Source organism: Plectropomus leopardus, chromosome 11, assembly GCF_026936395.1.
Source record: "Plectropomus leopardus strain MGB_pleo_1.0 chromosome 11, ASM2693639v1, whole genome shotgun sequence".
NCBI lineage: Eukaryota > Metazoa > Chordata > Actinopteri > Perciformes > Serranidae > Plectropomus > Plectropomus leopardus.
This window is the reverse complement of record NC_142186.1, coordinates 16,624,797-16,637,856: the sequence shown is the minus strand read 5'-3', so window position 1 is coordinate 16,637,856 and position 13,060 is coordinate 16,624,797.

Genomic DNA, 13,060 nt, shown 5'->3' with positions numbered 1-13,060 from the left:
GACATAGGAGTTTGATGATAGGCCTACATGACATATGCAACTATCAAAATTTAGCTTATGAAAACTGTGCAGGGGATGATTTTTTTTTTTAATAACTCAAATTTGTATTTAATTAATGCATCTTTAAAGATGGGACTGCTTCAAGTGACAGGCTGTTTCCTCATTTATCTTCAACTTTTCAGTCAGATCCCCCTGGCCTTGAGCCTCCATAGCTCCAGCCTCTCTCCCATATATGGTCAAAAAAACAAAATGATGACAGCTGAAATGCCCAATTTGAGCCTTCATTAAAGGAGTCCAAAAACCAATGGATGACCTAGCTTCATCCATTAGTTTTTCAACTGAGCCACATCCTCTGATGAAATGATTATCTGGTGTGAATAATGCACCTTTTACAACCGCAAGTATCACCTGTGAAAAATATGTCAGTATCTGCACTATACATATACCTATGTATCTGATTAGACTAAATTTACTGTTTTGTGCATCTTTTCTGTGAAAACACACACACACACACACACACACAGACACAGACACACACACATTCATTGTTGCATTTGTATAACTCACACCATTGTCATTTACATGTGAAAACCTGGGGGGGGAGTTGGGGCTTTCTCACCTTGGTACTGCTAGTCTACATTTATTCCTGGCAGTTTCAGGCAGTTATCAGTGCTGACTGTAAATTCCTGGTAAGAGCTGCTAACTTGAACTTCCACTGAAATTTACAGAGGTCATGACTGCCGAAAATCCCTCTGTTAGTGCAGTGAATAGTTTTCTAATAAATAATCAGGCTTTAAAAAGTTAGGTCCCAGCACGTTTGGTTAAAACCTGATCAACTCCAACTACGGATACAGATACAGATAATTTAGCAATCTGAAGAGATACAGATAATTGTGCACACTATGTTATGTATGATGTACGTCTTTACTTTAAGGCTCACATGAAAGAATAATTAAGGATTAAGTGGTCATTAATTAATGAGTTGTTTGTCTGTGCTGCTCAGCAGTTGGTTCAGAATTGATCAGGAGAGACTCATGAAGAAACTGGTCATTACAAAGATAAATATAGATTAATCATTAACTAATGATGCATTAACGTAGTCTCTTCCAGTCTGTTCTCTAGTAACTCATCATTGCCTTCTATAATCTCCTCATTTTAGTTATTCTGGATTAACAATTTATTAATTATTAGGTCTTGATTTTTTCCTCTCTGTTTCCTCATAACTACTCATCAATTTGTGCACCACATTGTAAAGTGTTTCCGGGAAAGCAGCTCATCAATAATCTGCCTCTAATTTTCCTGGAGCAGTGTTCCAGGAGGATGGGAGGGTCTGTGGCTATCTCTCTGCCTCAGTGCACTGCAGACCCGGAGGGACGGGCCCATTAACAGAGATCTGTTTATACTGCCTCACCTCAATCTCAGCGCATACCTCCTGACTAATGTCAGCCATGTTTAACAACCACCTGCCTTATCGCATGTACACACAGACAGAAGGCACCAACAGTGAAATCAATCAAGCACAGAACTTCTGTCAGTTGCTGCAGAAGATTGAAAATAAGACATTTAGAAAACACGGGAAGTTGAGATGTGATGCATCAAGGTAATCTGGAAGGTTTAGGTTATTTGAGAACTGTTAATATTTAATCTTTCATCTCTGAAGATCAAAAACAGAATTTTATCAATAGTTTGGCTTTGGCAAAAGACAAAGAGAAATTGGCACAAAAAGGAAATCGGCAAAAGAAAATGTGAATTTATGTGCTTTCCATCCACTATTGTTATGTGATTATTGGGAGCTGATTCATCGAGATAGGTAGGTGGCACTACTTCTCTAGCCAGGTCCCATTCTATCACTGCAGAAGAAGAATGCCAATCAAACCTTGACCAAAGGAAAACAATGACTGTATGAAGGAAAGCATGCCAGACTATGGAAACGAGTTTTGAACAACAGAATGTATTAAATTTTACTCTTGGAAGAGTTCTGGTAACAGCCCTGTGTGCATGCAAAAGAAAGTTTAAAACCATGCAGAGACACTGAAGAGAGCTTGCAGGGGCCAGTGCAATGACGGCGGGCTACTTCATTAGTGTACATTATATTTATTCACTGAGTCTGTTTCCATTGCACTCCGTCAAATTTTCCTTTTACTGATACACCAAATTTTCCAACTTCACCAAGGGTAAAAAGCTGTTAATGTTATTTCTGGGTTTTGTTTTTAAATTTTTGGCCTCTCCTCTCAGATTTTTTAAATCTGCAAATAGAAAATGTGCACATAAAAAAAGATTGATAAAAACACACCCTTTGTTGTCTTTATTCTCACATTTTTCTTTTGTTTGGCAGGCTACAGTTTTCCTCAAAAAGTCCACATGGGTTGATTAAGTCAGGTCATAAGGGAAACCTTGTCTCCTAGAAATCATGATGTGTTTCATTTGGTCTCTCAAATGAAATGAAATTTGAAACTTTTTTGGTTATATTTAGGTACTCACAGTACTTGGTTAAGGTTAGGGACTGAAGGGCATGTCAGAGACTGGAGAGGTCACAATATCAGGACTAAAAAATCGCTGGCTGAAGCCAAATCAATTTAACTCAGCTGATCGGCCATTTCCAACCTTCTCAAGGCGTTTTGGCCTTTTTGTCGCAACGAGGTGAGAATCGTTGCTCTCCCTAACTCACTCCCACTACCCTGACCACCATTCTACAACCCATGAATTTTATTTTGCTTCATAAATACAGCACTTCCTTTGCTTTAAAAAGCATTTTATGCAAACACAATTCAGGCAGTAATTTTGTTTCCCATCACAACATAATCAGGAAAACTAATTAGCATGATATAAATGTAATTTCTAGGAGACAGGGTTGATAGGGGGACAATCAAACCAGTCAATTTAGTAATTTCAAAATGGTGTGTGGAGCAAAAAGACAATCAAGCCAGGGATCCAAATTGAGCAAGTAATAGATCTTTTTCACAAAAGATGTTTTGACACGTCACAGTAGGAAAATCACAAGTGTAAAAAATAAGAATTAATGATGGCTGAATTCCATGTTGCTGCAGCAGTTTTAGGGTCCTTGTATAGTGCATGCTGGTTCACTGTCACACTGTCATGGCTCACTGGGACCCTTGAATAGAACAGTGTTAATGTTATTAGTAACACCTGTGACAAGTCAAAATGTCTGCCATGAAAAAGGTCTATTGGTGAAAATAATCTGTGCACTTGAAGGTATGAAGGTAGCCTGACGCCAACACCACCAGGTGTTTTTTTATATGCATATGTCAGATACAGACTGCTAGCAAAAGCTGTCCGTCCAACTCGATTTCATGACATGGCAGTGTAAGAGGAATCTGCTGTCATTTCAACATATAAGCAAAGCTGTTGGGCTATACTCGAGCAAGTTATTTACAGTAATCGGAGTGTGTGTTCCTGTGCAAGTATAGGGGGCTCCCAAAATGTTATATTCAGTCTTTTCTGAGTCTGTGCCCAACAATGTTCACTCCTTTCAAAATGGCTCAAACATGGCACTGGCAATCAAAGACTGGGCTGTAAGTGTTAAAACATACTATTTTTCTGGTTTCAGAACTGAAATATTATAGTCTTACTATATCATCCAGAAGAGAAAAAAATGGGCTTCAAGCTGAAAGGAAAATCCCTTGCTATTTCTAGCTAAGGCTACCAGCACAGACAAAATTGATCAGTGTTTAGAAGCATATCATATGTTGACTAATGGTAGATGAAATGAATAAAGGAGCGGAAGCTTGGTGCATAAAAAAATGTATAACTGCTCACCCTATTCATCTGTAAACATTGGCAGATATGACTGACTGTCTGTGAGTGAACCTCTAGAGCTTTAGATGGTAAAGCATTGATTTTTTTGTGACTGAATATTTCATAGAGCTCTTTAGAAATGAGTGGTGCAATGTTAAAAACACACATGGCCAGCATGATGGCATGGCCAGATTGTGAGACAACAGGGCCCTGTGCACAGAGATGCAAAAGGCCTCTCCACTTCTTTTTCATGGGAGGAAGACATTTAGACTTTGCTGTGATTTTGTATTTTGTTGTTGGTGATGTTGACGTTCTTGTTGTTGTTTTGTTTCTACTTTTAGTTTTGTTGTGTGTCTTTGAGGTTATGTTGTGTTATTTTGATGATTTTGTCTGTTTGTAATTGTTTTGTGTTTCTTTGTGGCTGTTTTTTTTTGTCTTTTTTCTTGATTTTGTGTCTCCTATGTTGTTTTATGTGTCTTTGAAGGTTTTTTTGTATTATGTTTGGTAATTCTATCTCTTGCAGTTGTTTTTGTGTTTCTGAGTTAATGTGTCCTTGAAGTTGTTTTTTGTCTTTTTAAAGTAATTTTGTGTTTGTTTTTTTTTTCTTGTGGTCATTTTGTGTCTGTAGTCATTTTACATCTCTTTTCCGGTGATTTTGTTTTGGTTTTTTTAAATGTAATTTGTTGTCCTTTTGGGGTCATTTTGTGTCTGTTTGAGGTCATTTTGGTTGGGTTTTTTTTTTGGGTGGGGGGTTGAATGGAGGAGCATGTTTTGTGTCTTTTTGCAGTATGTTTGTTGGTAGTTTTAGGGGGTAATTGTGTGTCTTTGTAATTGTTGTGTGTCTCTCTTGGGCCATTCAGTATTTTTTTGAAGTATTTTTGTGTCTTTATGTAGTTTGTGTCTCTTTACTGTTCCTTTGCATGTTTTTTTAATCCTTCTGGTCAGTATGTGTGAACTGGAATGACATTTTGCAGGTGAAGGCTTGTGGGCCTCTGCCCAATAAGCCCCTTCAGACAGGTGGATACAGGACACAAGGGCGGTGGTTTTAATACAAAATAGGATGTTAACCATGTAACCCCTGCCCCCAGCACTCTTTTACATTTATTATCTCATTTTATGTCAAACACAGCCAGGAGCAGCAGCAAAGAAGCCATTAGACCTTATCTATTATTGAATAGTTTAAGGCCTTCTAATGGTTGGAAATCGCTGACACCAAGATTCTTTCATAGTTGTATGATTTACAATCTATCCCTGCTTCAAAACAAAATAAAAACATATACACCCCCACATGCGGAATGGTTTTCATGACATTGCTGTTAATCTAAACAGCAAAAGCAGTCAGTGGTCTGGCTTTAACTATCCTCCCTGTTGTTCTGTGTAGAGAGTAGTTAGAGTTGCTTAGCCATGTGACAAAATCATCTGCACCCCCTGGATATTTCTATTCTGTGCGCTGCAGTAGTGACATTATTATTTCATGTGGATAAAGACATTGAGAAGACAGAGATGGCTGCCCTTTCACCAATAACTACAATGGATGCGATGCAGTGCCACTGCCTGCTCTAATACGTGTCTGTGGGTTCACTGCGTTAATGCGCCCATTCAGAGGAAACGTTCTCAGGCCTCTATCAGCGGCCTTATATTTCCTGACCATTTATGCTGACAAGCAGTGGCAGTTTGAGGGAGTCTGGAGCAGTGGCTCATCAGGGATGAGACTCACAGTACAGATGATCGTGTGGTGAGTCATAAAAGACCTTTGCAGTTGCATCCACAACTTAGAAAGGTCAGCGGTAGCATTTTTAATTTCTAGTGTTTCACAGCAATTTAAACTATTAATTCTGACAACTGCTTGGGTAAAATAGGCAATAAATCCCTCAAGTGTTTAAAATATATATTCAAACATCATCATTTGTATGGCAACTAAACAAAGTCTATTGGCTGATGAAGCTCATGTGATAGACTCAATACAATCCTAGTTTTACAGAGTAAAAAAAATGTTTAATGTTGTTTTTATGCTCTTGACATCATCGCTTTCTTGGGAACATGCAAAAATAAATAATGATGATGTTTATTCTCTCTTTTCCATCACTGAACCTCCATTTATTTGCAATGACATGTACGGGGCAAGTCTCACACATTTTTTCCAAACCACTGTTGGTGATTTTGTGACTTCCCATTACCCATTTTGTAAACTCAGCTAAAGGTTTTCATATGATTGAGTTGTGAGTGAATAGCTTTGCCTATGGCTGTTAATATTTTTTTTGTTTTTTTTTTCTTATTTGATCAAGTGTTCAAATTGTGCAGTTAATTGATCTACCTTATTACTTCCATTACATTATGTTGTCACAAGTTCCTATATGTGATATGTGAGAATCACTGTGGCGTAACACCGAAGGAGTGGCGGTCCATCCCTAGAGTCAAATAACCAGCTTAAATGGATGGGTAGCACCTTCGGGTCTCCTGTGTCGCTAATGAGAAGGCAATACCAAAGGCAGTGCAAAATGCCTGCAAACAGAGCTGACTGGTGTAAGGTGAGAGCTAATCAGGGCCTTTCCATGCTCTGACAACCTTGTGTGCCTCCAACAATTACAATACTGAGGATTAGTGAGTTGCACAGAAACACAATATGTCAAACTGCAATCATTAAATGATGGCTTCTCTTGGTTGCCTCTGCCAAGACCATCATGGTGCATTTGTATGCAAAAACAGGGAGCGGTCCTGCTTCTGGCTCAACCTAATTGTCAGCTGTGGCTGACTGGTTATATTTGATATCATGTTACAGGAATTTGCAGCACTTGTGTCAATAAGAGAAGGTAATGTAAAACTGTCTTAGAAACTTTCCAGCTAATTGCTTGTGCATTAGTAAACCAGTTTATTATGTAGAAAGCATGCATTATGTTAAATATTTAAGGGGTTATATAAAGTGTTGAAAGCTATCTTTTGTGTGAGAAATGTTTTTTCCTGTTAAGTCTTTTTGTTGACTCTTAAGAGAAGATTAAACTCTTTTTACTGACTTGAGTTTGTGTAAATCACTTACAAAAGAGAGTTGGGTTTACAAATTATCAACGGCTCTTTTCCACTGCACAAAAAAAACCCTCACCAACACCCGCTGCTTTTTAATTTAATGGGAAAGATATCAATTGGCATTAACACCCAGGTCAAATGACTTATGCAGTAGTCATGGCTATTTATCAGCTCAAGCTCTGATCAGCACTGATGGAAGCACAACACCCAGGTGAATGTGTCACTTTTAACCCTCTTAACCAGCAAGACGCAATGACATGCCACCACTAAGTATGAATCCAACATTGATCCAAATTAGTCTGCACCAAGTTTGAAAGAGAGACAGAATAAGCATGAAGTCAATAAAGAGAAGTTGAATGTGACACACCAAAAAAAAAAATAAACACCTACATACACACAGAAAAACATACTCAACTGCTGCAGAGCCGTGTCCATCTTTTCTCAACTTTCCAGATGTTATCAGGCATCATAAAAAATTATCCACTATTTTAGAGATGCTCATTTTACCTTGCTAGTGAGTAGGTGATTTATAGTGTCACATCACCCAAATTAAATGTATTTACGGCTTTTAGCATCACAACCAGTACTCCATTTGCCTAAGTTGTATAAAGTGGTGTAATCATACATTTGCACATAATTGGTGAATTGACCTTTTAGCACAAAGTCAGCAACTAGTGGTGTGGATTAACTTTACAGGCGATCTCCAGTAGCCTCCATGTATTATCATAGTTTTCATTCAGGCAAGAGTCTGCTGATTTGACTCTCTAAGACAAAACCACCATAAGGTTTAGCCTCAGCCTTTAATGAGGTGACTCCCAGATCAATTCTTATCGACTGAAGGCCTCCATTATTGGCTTGTAAGACATTACTGTTGTACCATTATTCCTTAATTATATTGAAGGCAGAGCTCTGCTGGTGCGGCTCCCTCTCTTGTACAGTACAAAATCAGACGAGGTACTAATCATCCTTTCTTTCATGGCCCGGGGTGTTACCAGCTTTACTGTTGCATTCTAATGAATTCATTAGCACACAACAGTGATTTATTTGTTCAGGGCAATGCATGATTGCCTAATGGCAAGCAAATGGAAAGGTTCACACTTAAATATTTGTAATTAATGGAGAGTGACGCAAGGTGCGTTAAAGAAGCAGTATTGCAATAGACCATGAAAAGCTAATGTTTCCCTTCAGAACTGATAAAATGTCAACTATGAATGGGCACAGTGATTTCATGGGCCCTTGAGTATTTTCTAATGAGAGGTACTACTGTTTTATGCAGTAGGCTAGGCGGTTTGGAGAAAGTGTGATTCAACAGAGATCCTTGGCTCTGCTGTTTTCAGAGTTAAAAAATAAACAAATTCAGTTCACCATTGGACTGGCTGCCTCACAGTGATTCATCTGCCCTCTTTTTGTGAAGACATCAAGAGTTCTTTGTCACACTGACAAAAGGATACTGTTCCCTTGCTTTTTGTTTTTTTCAGACATGCGGCCTTGGTATTATCGTAGCACAGCATCATAATATCCACAGCGATCTATTTAATCAAAGCTTTTTAGCCCTGAAGGTAAAATTCTAATAGTTAAGTTGAATGCTGTGCTGTTGGTTAAATTTCATCAGTTTTACTCAAGATGTGTTTTTAACTCGTTGTATTGCACTCTAGAAGTAGACTCTGCAGTTTACTTTTTTGGGCCTAGGCCTATACCTTCCTCGTGCACATGCAGTAACTGCACAAAAGATATAGTTAATGGCAGGTAACAAGTTTGATTATCACTGTGGCCTCCATTAAAGTTGAGTGCTCCTGCAGCCCTGAGGTGCTCTCTCCCTGCCCGGTGTAGTGTGACAGCAGGATGTCAAGGCTTATCCATTTGCAGATCTGACCTCCAACTCCTCAACTGGATTGAGCCTGGAAAAGTCTCACTTGACCTGAGCTGATTTCATCACCTTGTATTATTCAGCAGGGGTTATCCAGATCTTCATGCTTCCTGGACTCTCTGAGAGGGTGTGCTGATATAATAGAGCCTGCACTTTCAGGTCGAACACACTAAACGATGGTTCTGACCACCTTACTCCATCAGCCTTTCTTTCACACCTGTTACTCTTTCTCTCTGGTTAAAATCACTTTATAAGCCTTAAGAGCACAATTGTACAGAAGTTTAACGTGTTGCTTGAGCTTAAAAACTCAGCAAGTGCAGTATTTATTTATAAATTTGAGTCAATTTTTAGTTATATTAGCAGTGTGACTCTATCGATGGCATTCTCCACATTTGAAAAAACTGTTCTGTACTGGATAGACTGCCATGAAATTTGGTGTTGGACATACATGATCGTGAGACGATGAATTCTGACTTTTGTGAGCACCTGACTTTTCCTCTTGGGCCTTTGGATGGATCACAATGAAATTTGGTAAAAACATTGTCCCTCTCGGCTCAAAATTTCAGTGTGTCTAATTCTTTGGATTCTGACCAAATATCAACAAAACTGATGACATCCCCATCAAATTCAGCTTTATGTTCAGGTGGAATTAGCAAAAATAGCATGCTAACAAAATAAGCTTGGGTGGTGAACATGATAACATTAGACATGCTAATACGCATTTTAGCTTCGTCACTGTTAGTGTGTTAGCATGATGACATTAGCATTTAGCTCAAAGTCAAGCTAGTGTCTACAGCCTCAGAGCAGCTAGCACAGCTACAGATTATGAAGGCCTTTATTTTTTTATGAAATTGCCACGTTAAAAATGAACGTGATTTCACGTGAAGACAGATGTGTTTACACACCCAGTCCAACTTTTGCAGGTCACAGTATTTGGGACAAGTTTGATTTCCAGCTGGGTTTTGCATTCCTCAAAAGCCTTTAGGGAGTAATTTGACTAAGAAGCAGTAAAGAAATTGCAACGCAGCAGTGTCCTTCTTGAAAATTTCCACGATAGAGACATGGTCACATTAGCCTATCCAGCTATGCAAAACAGCAATGATGATAAAGCAGAGTGAAATTTCACTGCATAGTATCATTTCGTAACTCAGGTTACCACAGTTCTACCTGCAAGACACTGGCAGAGAGTGGTGACAGCTGAGGAAGGAAATGTCTTCACATTTTGAGCATGTTTGCAATGAACAGGAGCATGAAAAGCATCAGACTCAATATGTAGGGTTCTCTACATAAAGAATTTCATAGGATGATGGACTTAAAAAACACACGCAAAAAATATACATGGTATGCAAAGGCCTGTAGTCTTATTTTTTCTGTCCTTGTTTTTTACCCCCTCAGATTGTCAGACTTACTGCTGACTTAAATTTTTTAGCTTGAGACTTCTACTGACCTTTGAGTTTGTCTAAGGCATAGGCATAAGCTGTCTTGCTTGTCATAATTTCTCGTAACTAAATGTACAGTTTGTTAGTATGCTAATTTTTCAACTGATGCAGCACAAATTCCCAGAGATAATTTCACATTTTGTTGTTCTGTTGGTTTTTTCTTGAAGGTGTCCCTATGCATTGTGACTCTAGTCTAAGAAAAATAACAATCAGCACATACTATGCTTTTAGAAAAAAACCCAAAAAAAACGTGGTTTTGTAATACTTTCCAAAATGTCCAGTAATATATTTCCACAATGAGACAATGACACATTTTTTTCATTATTATTATTGATCAATTGCAGCACTGGACAACAATTAAAAGTCAACAGTCTGTTTCAACCTGCCAATATATACACTGTAAGTAAAACTACCTTGTCCAGCTTTCTGAAACCACAGAATTATGAACATACGTCATACCTTTGAGTAGATGGCAGATGTGCCTGGAGGTCAGAGCTGGAAGATGGAAGGTGTAAGATGGAGGGAGAGGGCGCTGTCCTTCCAGTCAGAGATAAGACAGCCAAGACTGATGGGGCCAAATGGCAGCAGAATAGAAAAGGGCAAATTATCTGATATACCAGAGCCTTTGAATTCTCTGTGAATACCAGCAGGGAATAAACAAGATACTCTACCATCCTGGCACACTGGATGGATGGCTAACACTTTAACCTTTACCTTCTTTGTCACAGTCTGGGGTGGCTGTTCCCTTTTGTGCGGTGATATTTTCAGGATGTGAAACATGATGGAGTCCTGCTGTAAGATTAGATAAAAAAAAAAAAAAAAAAAGCACATCATACACGTAGGCTTGATGCACTTTGTCAAACAACCGCACATGTAGTGATAAGAGAAGCTGCCACGTTCATTATGGTGGCTTGAGGTTTTCAGCATGTCATTGGATCATCTAGATCTTGTATAATATTGTCTCCTAAATGTAAAGATGTGAATATTTTCTTAGACAGATCAGCAATTCAGATCCAGTTATACATTTTGAAAGAACAAATGCATGCTAAACTATTAATGGATTGCTGTTGACTTTGTTATATGGCATTTAGTTGTTTAGATCCCTCAGCAGATTACTTTCTCCTCTCTCTCTCCTCCTGTCATGGTGATTGTCCCCATTGGTGTCTGACAGGAGATGCAGCCTGGCATTTGACCTCTGAGAATGTTCCTCTTATGTGTGAGTGTGAGCCGACAGCAGTTTTAAGGAAGGAAAAGGAGAAAGAGGGAGAGAGAGAGGGGGGATGACTGTTTCACTGCAGACCAGTTTCCTACGAAAGCAGCTATCTATAGCAGCAGCTCATCAGCTGTCACAGAAACCTATTCCTGTCGAAATTAATTTAATAAAACCTGCCTCATTCTCTCCATTATAACCTTTAGCTTCCCCTCTGTCTTAATATGTTCCTGCCCATTTCAGCAATCTGTCCTTGGCCTATCATCAATTTCCGTTTTCTCATCTATGGTTAATCATCTACTTGGACCAAAACTTATGTCTTTATCTTGCTTTGTGGTTTCTGCAGCTTACGTTTAAAAGCTGATTTGGTAGCATGACAAACTGAAACAACATGAATGTTGGAATGAAGTCATCTTTAAGTTCAAATACAAACAGAACTAGTTAATGAAAAAGTCTCAGTTTCTCTTTCGTCAGCGACCTCTGTCGTACAGCGTGAGGAAATAAGCCACATAAATTGAATAAAAGCAAAAATAAATTAAAAATAAAAATGAATGAAATAACAGAGTGGCAAGCCATGTTCTGTTTGCGCTATATTTAATGAAAATTGCAGGATTTGATAATGTGTCTTCTCTAATGTCTAGTGCTTTTCCAGTGCTGCTTTAACACATAACAATGCATAATAAACCCTGTTTAATCTCTGCTCTATAAAAAAAACCAAAACAACAACAACAGTGGAACAGTGAATGAAAACAGTGCAGATTTGCAATGCAACAGGCTTACCAGTACCCAATAAGGTTTAGAAGCTGTTCATTTTGTCATTACTTTTAACTAAAAGTGTTGTTCAATCACTTAAATAATGCTACATATTAGGAAACATCAGCCTATATTCAAAGGTTATGAAGAGGAGTATGGAAACACAAGTTACACTGCCTTTTATTGTAACAAGAAACACCGGTCAGCCAAAACATTAAAACTACTGTATGTCACTTAACATGCCTCACCTACTTGTTATGACCCTAAACTGGCTCATAACTAAGGGGTCTAACATAATTAAAGGATCAAAGGAAATCAATATTCAATTTATAAACAAAACAAACTGGTAACCATCAAATAAACCAAATTACTTAAACAAAACCTCCTAACAAATAAGGCTGGTGGGCTGGCCAAAAAGAACAACGAGAAGGGAAGACACTTAGACCAACTTACAAAGGGTTGTAGGATCTGGGCTCTTTCTTCTAACCTAAACCTTTCAGAAATGCCCCAGCAGGATGAAATCAAGGTGTCGACCTGGCCTCCGAATTGCAGAGATCTCAATCTGATCAAGCATTTGTGGGACATGCTGAACTCACATCCTACAGGACTCAAATGATCATCCATCAACGCCCTGGTGTTAGAAACCACAGGACACTCCCCAGAGGTTCTATGTCCATGCCTTGACCTGTTAGAGCCAAGTCTGATCCAAGGAAGCCCCGCTGTGGATTGGGGGTACCTCTAGTGTACCGGCATACCCCCTGAATCTTCAAATAGATTAAGGTCTGGGGAATTTAGAGGCCATGTCAATACCCTGAGCTCTTTGTCTGGATCCTTGAGACTATCCTGAGCTGTTTTTTCAGTGTTGCGTGGTGCATTGTCTTGCTGAGGGGACCACTGCCATTATGAAGTGCTGATGCCATGAGGGGGGGTATCTTGTCTGCAACGGTGTTTGGGTGGGTGAATCAGGTGGCATCCACATGAATGCCGAAGCCCAAAGTTTTCCTGCAGAACATT